Genomic DNA, 12,680 nt, shown 5'->3' on the forward strand with positions numbered 1-12,680 from the left:
CCCTTCAAACACAGTAGGAACCTCTGGAGAAGCAGCTGGATGTCTCTGAGGAAAAGAAACTGCGCAACTGAGGCGTGAAAATAGACCCCTCACTCGATGTTATGGGGCCTAAAAGAAACACAACAGAGTGTTTCTCAAACTAGCCATGTGTAATAACCCTTAAACAAGCCACAATGACCCCTTAAAGTCCCTCAAAAAAACTTTATATTTGCCATAAAAACAAACGTTTTTTCCTATCAGTGTCACCAGTAACTATTGAGCCCTTTATGCAAGCTGGGATTCCTACTAAGTATCTGAATACAGCTTACCCTTCCCTCATGGGGATATTGCCAGCATTTTCTAGAATTATCACAGTCTGTCTAGAAAAAAATAGACTGAACATACCTTAATGCAGTTTAGCCTGCAAACCGTTCCCCCAACTGAAGTTTTCCTGTACTCTTCAGCCCTTGTGAGAACAGCAGTGGATCTTAGTTACAAAGTGCTAAGATCATCATCCTCCTTGCAGAAATCTTCATCCCTTTTCTGCCAGAGAGTAAATAGTACACACCGGTACCATTTAAAATAACAAACTTTTGCATGAGAAAATAAAAACTAACATTTTTGTCACCACACTCACTTTACCCTTCCTAGTACTTAGAGTAGGCAAAGAGAATGACTGAGGGATGGAGCTAAGGGAGGAGCTATATAGACAGCTCTGCTGTGGGTGCTCTCTTTTCCACTTCCTGTAGGGAAGGAGAATATCCCACAAGTATGGATGAATCCGTGGACTCGATACATCTTACAAGAGAAAATGATCTTTCGCGTTAAAACTAACATTTGAAAACAATTCTGAATGTAACATTCCATTAAAAAAATGAATCAATGAATGCTGATTCTCAAACATGAATAGAATTATCATAAATATTATGGTTCAAAACTATTTAAAAAAATTTGATTTAACTAAGAACCATTTTTATTAAGTCCTACCCACCTATAAACCCTATACCAGATATACATTTTGGGAAATGTGAATTAGTTTAGTTTACTAACATTCAGAAAGAATGTAATAAAAAGAAATTTCAAATTCAAGCTGGCCAAGACAAGATACTACACTAATCTAGATGAATCTAATCATGATCTTATTTCACTTTCACACAAACAAATCTTGAGGTGCTGTTAGTTGGTTATTGCCACTTAAAGGGCCCTTCTAGTTCCTATAAAACTTATAAAATATATTAAGAACATAGATTATTTTTCTGTTTCCATTAAAACAGAAAAAATATGCATTAAGAATAATCAAATGATTGGCTGGTCTACAACTTTTTGTTATTATGGACTAATACTATTACTTTGTTTGGGGACATAATAGGAATGTCTATGTTGAAATTAAATATCATCAACTAATCAACCTTTTAAATAAAGTTCAGTTTTAATATGTGTAAAACCTGGCATGTTTTAATATGTGTAAAACTATGTATTGAGCATTGCACATTAAAGTGATGTATTTTATTGATTTCTTTAAATAAATAGTAAGTACAGCAGTAATTGCAGCAGCAGCTCTGTGGGTAATGAGATCACTGGTATAATGTGCTTAGCTTAGAGAATCTCCATCCCTCAAACTGTCCCCAAGGTCACATTTACAGGGCTCAGACTATCAAGATCTACCTTCTGACCATTATTGCACCAATTAATAGATAACAAGGACACAGGGTCACACCATGAGGGCATCATTACTGGTAATAAAACACTGGGCAGAAGAATGAATCTCTTGGCAGAGATTATAATAATTTCGTGTTTTTTTTTATTTTCACATTTTTATATTTTGACTCATATACATAAAAACACCACTTGGATAGCTCTTTCTACTATGCAAGACTTCTGTAAATTCGGGTTTGGTAGATGACTGTTTTTTGACATTTGAATTGTAAATCAAACATCCCCCATGACATTTATTTTATACCACATCAATGTTAATCTAGAAAGAATGTTTAAGGAACAGTAAAATCAGATTTAAACTCTCATGATTCAAATATTAATTTTCAACTGTTCGCTCTAAGGGCCTAATGATCAAAGTTTCTCCAGCTTGGAGAGAAATTAAACTGCAGACTTCACAGGGGCTGAACTCCCTAAATGCTCAAGAAAAAGGGTGGAGCTCTCCAGCACTGCAAGAGCTCTCTCATTTCTGTATCTGTAGGAGAGATAAGCCCAGTGCAATATAGTACTGTATGATTTGAGAGTTTTGTTACACTTACACTTTGTGCTTTGTAGTTTATATTACTTTATACTCCAGATTGTTTTTTTTTAAATATTATTACATTCAAGCTTTGCACTTTCTAGTTTATATTATAATGCATTTAGATTTAAATTTAGCAGTGAATTTACAAATTCTGATTATATTTTAAAAGTTTGTTATTTTAACAAATTAGGATCATACTTCGTATATTTCTGTGTATCTTTTAAAACTTTCATTGCACTTTGTATTTTCACTATTATAAAATAAAAACATAAATTATGCTTACCTGATAATTTTATTTCCATCGTGGGGAGGAGAGTCCACGGCATCATTCATTACTTTTGGGAATATAGAACCTGTCCACCAGGATGAGGCAAAGACACCCCAACCAAAGGCTTAAATACCTCCCCCACTCCCCCAGTCATTCTGCCGAGGGAACAAGGAACTGTAGGAGAAATATCAGGGAATAAATGGTGCCAGAAGATAATTAAATTTAGGTCTGCTCACTGGAGTTACGGGTTGGAGCCGTGGACTCTCTGTCAGGGTTTTTTCCCTGTTGTGTTTGCCATGTGCTGCTGGCAACCATTTTACTTACCTCTCTTCCCGACTATGGTGCATTGTGGGGGATGCTGCTCATTTCCTGCACTTCCTTTTATGGCCAGACTGGTGTGCATCATCCATGTGAGACAGGATGCAGTCTCAGAATTGTGATGTCATCACTTATTATTTAAAGGGCCTCTGTTCAGTATGCTTTGCCTTTTCGTTGTCTCAGACCTGTTTGTGAGAGTTCCTGTGTATTACCTGGCTGCCTGACGTCCTTCCTGGTTCCTGATCCCTAGCTTGTTCCTGACTCTGCTGTTTTCCTTGTTCCTGATTCCGGATCGTCTGACTACCAGCTCTGGTTTTGACTCCTGGCTTGTTATTTGACTTGTGGACTTTTTATTATTTTTTGCTATTAATAAAGGTGTGATTATTTTTGCACTTCTCGTCTCAGTCTAATTCCTGGCACCCTGACACTCTCCTCCCCACGATAGAAATAAAATTATCAGGTAAGCATAATTTATGTTTTCCATCTAAAGGGGAGGAGAGTCCACGGCTTCATTCATTATTTTTGGGAAACATATACCCAAGCTTTAGAGGACACTGAATGAAACCAGGAGGGTAAAAGGCAGACCATAATCTGAGGGCACCACAGCCTGTAAAACCTATCCCCCAAAAACAGCTTCCGCAGAAGCAAAAACGTCAAATTTGTAAAACTTTGTAAAAGTGTGTAAGGAGGACCAGGTAGCCGCCTTACAAATCTGCTCCATAGAGGCCTCATTGTTGAAGGCCCAAGACAAAGCCACAGCTCTAGTTGAATGAGCTGTGATCCTCTGAGGAGGCTTATGTCCTGCTGTCTCATAGGCCAAGTGAATCAAGCTCCTCAAACCAAAAGGACAAAGAAGTAGAAGAGGCTTTCTGCCCCTTGCGCTTCCCGAAATACACCACAAAAAGAGATGTAGACTGTCTGAAATCCTTAGTAGCCTGAAGATAGAACTTTAAGGCACGAACCACATCTAGGTTATGAAGTAACCTCTCCTTGGAATTAGAAGGGTTAAGACACAAAGAAGGAACAATTATTTCCTGATTAATGTTACGATTAGACACCACCTTGGGAAGAAACCCCAAACCGGTGCGAAAAACAGCCTTATCTGCATGAAAAAACAGATAAAGAGGCTCTCATTGGAAGGCAGCCAGCTCAGATACTCTGTGTGCCGATGCAATAGCCAACAGGAAGAGAACCTTTCAGGACAGAATCATAATGTCAATCAAATGCATAGGCTCAATTGGAACCCTCTGCAATACCTAAAGGACCAAGTTTAAGCTCCATGGGGGAACAGACTGCCTAAATACAGGCCTGATTCTAGACAGAGCCTGAACAAAAGGTTGAATGTCAGGAAGCTCAGCGAGTCTCCTTTGCAACAAGACTGATAATGCTGAAATCTGTCCCTTTAAGGAACCGGCGGCAAGTCCCTTCTCCAAACCTTCTTGGAGAAAAGACAGAATCCTGGATACCTTCACCTTGTGCCAAGGATTTCAGTGCTTCTCACACCAGGACAAGTAAGACTTCCACACCTTATGGTAGATGCGACGAGTGACTGGCTTCCTTGCCTGAACTAGAGTGTCAATCACACTTTCAGAAAAACCTCTCTTGGCTAAGACTAAGCGTTCAATCTCCACACAGTCAGCCTCAGAGAAACGAGATATTGATGTTGAAAGGGACCCTGTACCAGCAGATCCCTGCGACAGGGTAACCTTCATGGCGGAGAGGATGACATCCCCACCAGATCTGCAAACCACGTCCATCACGGCCACGATGGAGCAATCAGAATGGCAGAAGCTTGCTCCTGCTTGATGCGTGCCACTACACGAGGTAGTCTAGACGCCATGAGATCTATTTCCGCCATTCCCCATCTAAGACAAATCTCCGCAAACACGGAGAAGTATAGCAAAATCAGCCTTTTTTAAAAATTTTACTAGGGATTTTGCAGTGCTGGAGAATCATGTTTGATCATCTCAATTGAGCGGAGAGCTTTAGATTATCAGGAGCTAAGTATTGGACTCTAGTATACAAAGATAATATAAAGAAGTATGTGTGTGTATAGAAAGTGATAAAGGAAAATATTATTTACCTACATACTCAATCCATTTTAATTGGTTGTTGTTTCAAAAAACAGCTATATAGAACATAAAAAATAAACCCAAATAAGCATTTTTTTCATACATTTTATACTCTGCAGCTGGTATAACAAGTCACTGGAAACACATTCATGGAAAAACAATTTTACAGTACAATGTCCCTTTAACCCCTTTAGTGCTAATGACGGCTCTGAGCCGTCACAGAGTTTCCCACTCTGGAGCTAATGACGGCTCAGAGCCGTCACTAGCACTCTCCTACCTTGAGGGAGATCTGGGCGCTCCCACCAGCTCCTACCCCGGCGATAGGGCCTGCATAGTGACAGGCATCGCCGGTGCTTTACATTATGCGCGGTGACGTCACACGCAATAACGTGATGACGTCACGCGCAACTTTATTTATAATTAACAATGTTAAGTATAGGAGCAGAGGGCATGCTGCTTAGAAGCCTGTATCTCAGGTATCTAAACAGCTACAGACCCCCCAAGACCCACCATTGGAAAGGTAATCGCCTAACCTAACCTTTCCAACAGTGTAAGTCTGATCTGAAAGAAAAAAAAAAAAGTTAAAAAAATTTTGTTAAAAAAAAAAAAACACCTTCAAAAAATCTTAGCACCCAGGTGGGAAAGTGCTTAGCACTCAAAGGGTTAAGCACAATTTGGCTGCAGTGTTCGCAACAATGCTTGCAACAATGTTATGCATACAGTGCTCAGGTCACGTGTACACTCCAGTGCTTACCTCAGTATAAGAAAAAACAGGAAGAAAAAAGTGACAGTATACTAGCACTCTTGCAAGTACCAATTAGATATCTGTAGAAATGGCATGGAGGGTCAACTTAAATCAGGATTAAATAAAACATAACTTTTATTCTATCGGGTTAATATGTACAAATTAATGTATAGTGTGTGTTTTAAAACTTAGATTAAAAATGTGTATATAGGGGACAAATATCCACAAAAACGTACAAATTTAATGTAATCTATCGTCCTGAGCCCCACACAGTTTCAGTGCAAACTCACAGTCGCTCAAATCTGCAGATAAGTAATCTACAAGGGGATTGACCCCACCAACAAAATTAACTATGTGACTGCAGTAAAGAGCAAAAGTAAACACCAGTCTGTGTGGGTGCCAGTAAGCCAAAATGTAGGCCCAAGAAAACAAAAACAGAATTTATGTTTACCTGATAAATTACTTTCTCCAACGGTGTGTCCGGTCCACGGCGTCATCCTTACTTGTGGGATATTCTCTTCCCCAACAGGAAATGGCAAAGAGCCCAGCAAAGCTGGTCACATGATCCCTCCTAGGCTCCGCCTACCCCAGTCATTCGACCGACGTTAAGGAGGAATATTTGCATAGGAGAAACCATATGATACCGTGGTGACTGTAGTTAAAGAAAATAAATTATCAGACCTGATTAAAAAACCAGGGCGGGCCGTGGACCGGACACACCGTTGGAGAAAGTAATTTATCAGGTAAACATAAATTCTGTTTTCTCCAACATAGGTGTGTCCGGTCCACGGCGTCATCCTTACTTGTGGGAACCAATACCAAAGCTTTAGGACACGGATGATGGGAGGGAGCAAATCAGGTCACCTAGATGGAAGGCACCACGGCTTGCAAAACCTTTCTCCCAAAAATAGCCTCAGAAGAAGCAAAAGTATCAAACTTGTAAAATTTGGTAAAAGTGTGCAGTGAAGACCAAGTCGCTGCCCTACATATCTGATCAACAGAAGCCTCGTTCTTGAAGGCCCATGTGGAAGCCACAGCCCTAGTGGAATGAGCTGTGATTCTTTCGGGAGGCTGCCGTCCGGCAGTCTCGTAAGCCAATCTGATGATGCTTTTAATCCAAAAAGAGAGAGAGGTAGAAGTTGCTTTTTGACCTCTCCTTTTACCGGAATAAACAACAAACAAGGAAGATGTTTGTCTAAAATCCTTTGTAGCATCTAAATAGAATTTTAGAGCGCGGACAACATCCAAATTGTGCAACAAACGTTCCTTCTTCGAAACTGGTTTCGGACACAGAGAAGGTACGATAATCTCCTGGTTAATGTTTTTGTTAGAAACAACTTTTGGAAGAAAACCAGGTTTAGTACGTAAAACCACCTTATCTGCATGGAACACCAGATAAGGAGGAGAACACTGCAGAGCAGATAATTCTGAAACTCTTCTAGCAGAAGAAATTGCAACCAAAAACAAAACTTTCCAAGATAATAACTTAATATCAACGGAATGTAAGGGTTCAAACGGAACCCCCTGAAGAACTGAAAGAACTAAGTTGAGACTCCAAGGAGGAGTCAAAGGTTTGTAAACAGGCTTGATTCTAACCAGAGCCTGAACAAAGGCTTGAACATCTGGCACAGCTGCCAGCTTTTTGTGAAGTAACACAGACAAGGCAGAAATCTGTCCCTTCAGGGAACTTGCAGATAATCCTTTTTCCAATCCTTCTTGAAGGAAGGATAGAATCTTAGGAATCTTAACCTTGTCCCAAGGGAATCCTTTAGATTCACACCAACAGATATATTTTTTCCAAATTTTGTGGTAAATCTTTCTAGTTACAGGCTTTCTGGCCTGAACAAGAGTATCGATAATAGAATCTGAGAACCCTCGCTTCGATAAGATCAAGCGTTCAATCTCCAGGCAGTCAGCTGGAGTGAGACCAGATTCGGATGTTCGAACGGACCTTGAACAAGAAGGTCTCGTCTCAAAGGTAGCTTCCATGGTGGAGCCGATGACATATTCACCAGATCTGCATACCAAGTCCTGCGTGGCCACGCAGGAGCTATCAAGATCACCGACGCCCTTTCCTGATTGATCCTGGCTACCAGCCTGGGGATGAGAGGAAACGGCGGGAATACATAAGCTAGTTTGAAGGTCCAAGGTGCTACTAGTGCATCCACTAGAGCCGCCTTGGGATCCCTGGATCTGGACCCGTAGCAAGGAACTTTGAAGTTCTGACGAGAGGCCATCAGATCCATGTCTGGAATGCCCCACAGTTGAGTGACTTGGGCAAAGATTTCCGGATGGAGTTCCCACTCCCCCGGATGCAATGTCTGACGACTCAGAAAATCCGCTTCCCAATTTTCCACTCCTGGGATGTGGATAGCAGACAGGTGGCAGGAGTGAGACTCCGCCCATAGAATGATTTTGGTCACTTCTTCCAACGCCAGGGAACTCCTCGTTCCCCCCTGATGGTTGATGTACGCAACAGTTGTCATGTTGTCTGATTGAAACCGTATGAACTTGGCCCTCGCTAGCTGAGGCCAAGCCTTGAGAGCATTGAATATCGCTCTCAGTTCCAGAATATTTATCGGTAGAAGAGATTCTTCCCGAGACCAAAGACCCTGAGCTTTCAGGGATCCCCAGACCGCGCCCCAGCCCATCAGACTGGCGTCGGTCGTGACAATGACCCACTCTGGTCTGCGGAAGGTCATCCCTTGTGACAGGTTGTCCAGGGACAGCCACCAACGGAGTGAGTCTCTGGTCCTCTGATTTACTTGTATCCTCGGAGACAAGTTTGTATAGTCCCCATTCCACTGACTGAGCATGCACAGTTGTAATGGTCTTAGATGAATGCGCGCAAAAGGAACTATGTCCATTGCCGCTACCATCAAACCTATCACTTCCATGCACTGCGCTATGGAAGGAAGAGGAACGGAATGAAGTATCCGACAAGAGTCTAGAAGTTTTGTTTTTCTGGCCTCTGTCAGAAAAATCCTCATTTCTAAAGAGTCTATTATTGTTCCCAAGAAGGGAACCCTTGTTGACGGAGATAGAGAACTCTTTTCCACGTTCACTTTCCATCCGTGAGATCTGAGAAAGGCCAGGACGATGTCCGTGTGAGCCTTTGCTTGAGGAAGGGACGACGCTTGAATCAGAATGTCGTCCAAGTAAGGTACTACAGCAATGCCCCTTGGTCTTAGCACAGCTAGAAGGGACCCTAGTACCTTTGTGAAAATCCTTGGAGCAGTGGCTAATCCGAAAGGAAGCGCCACGAACTGGTAATGTTTGTCCAGGAATGCGAACCTTAGGAACCGATGATGTTCCTTGTGGATAGGAATATGTAGATACGCATCCTTTAAATCCACCGTGGTCATGAATTGACCTTCCTGGATGGAAGGAAGAATTGTTCGAATGGTTTCCATTTTGAACGATGGAACCTTGAGAAACTTGTTTAAGATCTTGAGATCTAAGATTGGTCTGAACGTTCCCTCTTTTTTGGGAACTATGAACAGATTGGAGTAGAACCCCATCCCTTGTTCTCCTAATGGAACAGGATGAATCACACCCATTTTTAACAGGTCTTCTACGCAACGTAAGAATGCCTGTCTTTTTATGTGGTCTGAAGACAACTGAGACCTGTGGAACCTCCCCCTTGAATTCCAGAAGATACCCTTGGGAGACTATTTCTAGCGCCCAAGGATCCAGAACATCTCTTGCCCAAGCCTGAGCGAAGAGAGAGAGTCTGCCCCCCACCAGATCCGGTCCCGGATCGGGGGCCAACATTTCATGCTGTCTTGGTAGCAGTGGCAGGTTTTTTGGCCTGCTTTCCCTTGTTCCAGCCTTGCATTGGTCTCCAAGCTGGCTTGGCTTGAGAAGTATTACCCTCTTGCTTAGAGGACGTAGCACTTTGGGCTGGTCCGTTTCTACGAAAGGGACGAAAATTAGGTTTATTTTTGGCCTTGAAAGGCCGATCCTGAGGAAGGGCGTGGCCCTTACCCCCAGTGATATCAGAGATAATCTCTTTCAAGTCAGGGCCAAACAGCGTTTTCCCCTTGAAAGGAATGTTAAGTAGCTTGTTCTTGGAAGACGCATCAGCTGACCAAGATTTCAACCAAAGCGCTCTGCGCGGCCCAATAGCAAACCCAGAATTCTTAGCCGCTAACCTAGCCAATTGCAAAGTGGCGTCTAGGGTGAAAGAATTAGCCAATTTGAGAGCATTGATTCTGTCCATAATCTCCTCATAAGGAGGAGAATCACTATCGACCGCCCTTACCAGCTCATCGAACCAGAAACACGCGGCTGTAGCGACAGGGACAATGCATGAAATTGGTTGTAGAAGGTAACCCTGCTGAACAAACATCTTTTTAAGTAAACCTTCTAATTTTTTATCCATAGGATCTTTGAAAGCACAACTATCTTCTATGGGTATAGTGGTGCGTTTGTTTAAAGTGGAAACCGCTCCCTCGACCTTGGGGACTGTCTGCCATAAGTCCTTTCTGGGGTCGACCATGGGAAACAATTTTTTAAATATGGGGGGAGGGACGAAAGGAATACCGGGCCTTTCCCATTCTTTATTTACAATGTCCGCCACCCGCTTGGGTATAGGAAAAGCTTCTGGGAGCCCCGGGACCTCTAGGAACTTGTCCATTTTACATAGTTTCTCTGGGATGACCAACTTGTCACAATCATCCAGAGTGGATAATACCTCCTTAAGCAGAATGCGGAGATGTTCCAACTTAAATTTAAACGTAATCACATCAGGTTCAGCTTGTTGAGAAATGTTCCCTGAATCAGTAATTTCTCCCTCAGACAAAACCTCCCTGGCCCCATCAGACTGGTTTAGGGGCCCTTCAGAACCATTATTATCAGCGTCGTCATGCTCTTCAGTATCTAAAACAGAGCAGTCGCGCTTACGCTGATAAGTGTGCATTTTGGCTAAAATGTTTTTGACAGAATTATCCATTACAGCCGTTAATTGTTGCATAGTAAGGAGTATTGGCGCGCTAGATGTACTAGGGGCCTCCTGAGTGGGCAAGACTCGTGTAGACGAAGGAGGGAATGATGCAGTACCATGCTTACTCCCCTCACTTGAGGAATCATCTTGGGCATCATTGTCATTGTCACATAAATCACATTTAATTAAATGAGAAGGAAGTCTGGCTTCCCCACATTCAGAACACAGTCTATCTGGTAGTTCAGACATGTTAAACAGGCATAAACTTGATAACAAAGTACAAAAAACGTTTTAAAATAAAACCGTTACTGTCACTTTAAATTTTAAACTGAACACACTTTATTACTGCAATTGCGAAAAAATATGAAGGAATTGTTCAAAATTCACCAAAATTTCACCACAGTGTCTTAAAGCCTTAAAAGTATTGCACACCAAATTTGGAAGCTTTAACCCTTAAAATAACGGAACCGGAGCCGTTTTTAACTTTAACCCCTTTACAGTCCCTGGTATCTGCTTTGCTGAGACCCAACCAAGCCCAAAGGGGAATACGATACCAAATGACGCCTTCAGAAAGTCTTTTCTATGTATCAGAGCTCCTCACACATGCGACTGCATGTCATGCCTCTCAAAAACAAGTGCGCAACACCGGCGCGAAAATGAGGCTCTGCCTATGATTTGGGAAAGCCCCTAAAGAATAAGGTGTCTAAAACAGTGCCTGCCGATATAATCTTATCAAAATACCCAGATTAAATGATTCCTCAAGGCTAAATATGTATTAATAATGAATCGATTTAGCCCAGAAAAAGTCTACAGTCTTAATAAGCCCTTGTGAAGCCCTTATTTACTATCTTAATAAACATGGCTTACCGGATCCCATAAGGAAAATGACAGCTTCCAGCATTACATCGTCTTGTTAGAATGTGTCATACCTCAAGCAGCAAGAGACTGCTCACTGTTCCCCCAACTGAAGTTAATTCCTCTCAACAGTCCTGTGTGGAACAGCCATGGATTTTAGTAACGGTTGCTAAAATCATTTTCCTCATACAAACAGAAATCTTCATCTCTTTTCTGTTTCTGAGTAAATAGTACATACCAGCACTATTTTAAAATAACAAACTCTTGATTGAATAATAAAAACTACAGTTAAACACTAAAAAACTCTAAGCCATCTCCGTGGAGATGTTGCCTGTACAACGGCAAAGAGAATGACTGGGGTAGGCGGAGCCTAGGAGGGATCATGTGACCAGCTTTGCTGGGCTCTTTGCCATTTCCTGTTGGGGAAGAGAATATCCCACAAGTAAGGATGACGCCGTGGACCGGACACACCTATGTTGGAGAAATTAAATACGGCTATGAAAGTGGATATAGTCCCCTAAGCACGCCTGATGCGCATTTCACCATTATCACGGCTTCCTCAAAGGCTAAAAGCCTTTGAGGATTACTTATCTGCAGATTTGAGCGACTGTGAGTTTGCACTGAAACTGTGTGGGGCTCAGGACAATAGATTACATCAAATTTGTAAGTTTTTGGGGATATTTGTCCCCTATATACACATTTTTAATCTAAAGTTTTAAAACACACACTATACATTCATTTGTACATGTTAACCTGATAGAATAAAAGTTATGTTTTATTTAATCCTGATTTAAGGTGACCCTCCATGCCATTTCTACAGATATCTAATTGGTACTTGCAAGAGTGCTAGTATACTGTCACTTTTTTCTTCCTGTTTTTTCTTGAATTACCAGACAGTTAGCACCCCCCTATTTCTTTATATTATCAGTCAAATTGTTTAACCCTAAGATCTGCTTGCCAGATCATTGAGATAGTCTATATATACACTGATAACAATATTAGGGGTCTCTCATAACTGGTGAATTTTCCACTTTTTTGTTTCTTACCTCAGTATACTCTACTGCAAAGGAGTTACATTTTAATAAAAGATACCATGAGAATGAGATATTTTTTGTATAATTTAAAGTTGATTGTAAAGTTGTTAATTTCCTAGGTGGTGTTGCTAAGCTGTTGCTACACAAATTTGGTTTACACCAACTGAAAGCAGGTATAAAGTTCTTATAAGAAATAGATACCCTTACAATTATGTGCTTTTCTTCTTT

The 12,680-nt window shown here is 41.5% G+C and overlaps 1 protein-coding gene across 2 annotated transcripts in view; it reads right to left on the bottom strand.

Annotated features, from left to right (window-relative positions):
• Positions 1-12,680, bottom strand: part of AFAP1 (actin filament associated protein 1) — a 455,210-nt gene that overhangs the window by 109,219 nt on the left and 333,311 nt on the right. The window lies entirely within an intron of this gene.

Source organism: Bombina bombina, chromosome 2 (assembly GCF_027579735.1).
Source record: "Bombina bombina isolate aBomBom1 chromosome 2, aBomBom1.pri, whole genome shotgun sequence".
NCBI lineage: Eukaryota > Metazoa > Chordata > Amphibia > Anura > Bombinatoridae > Bombina > Bombina bombina.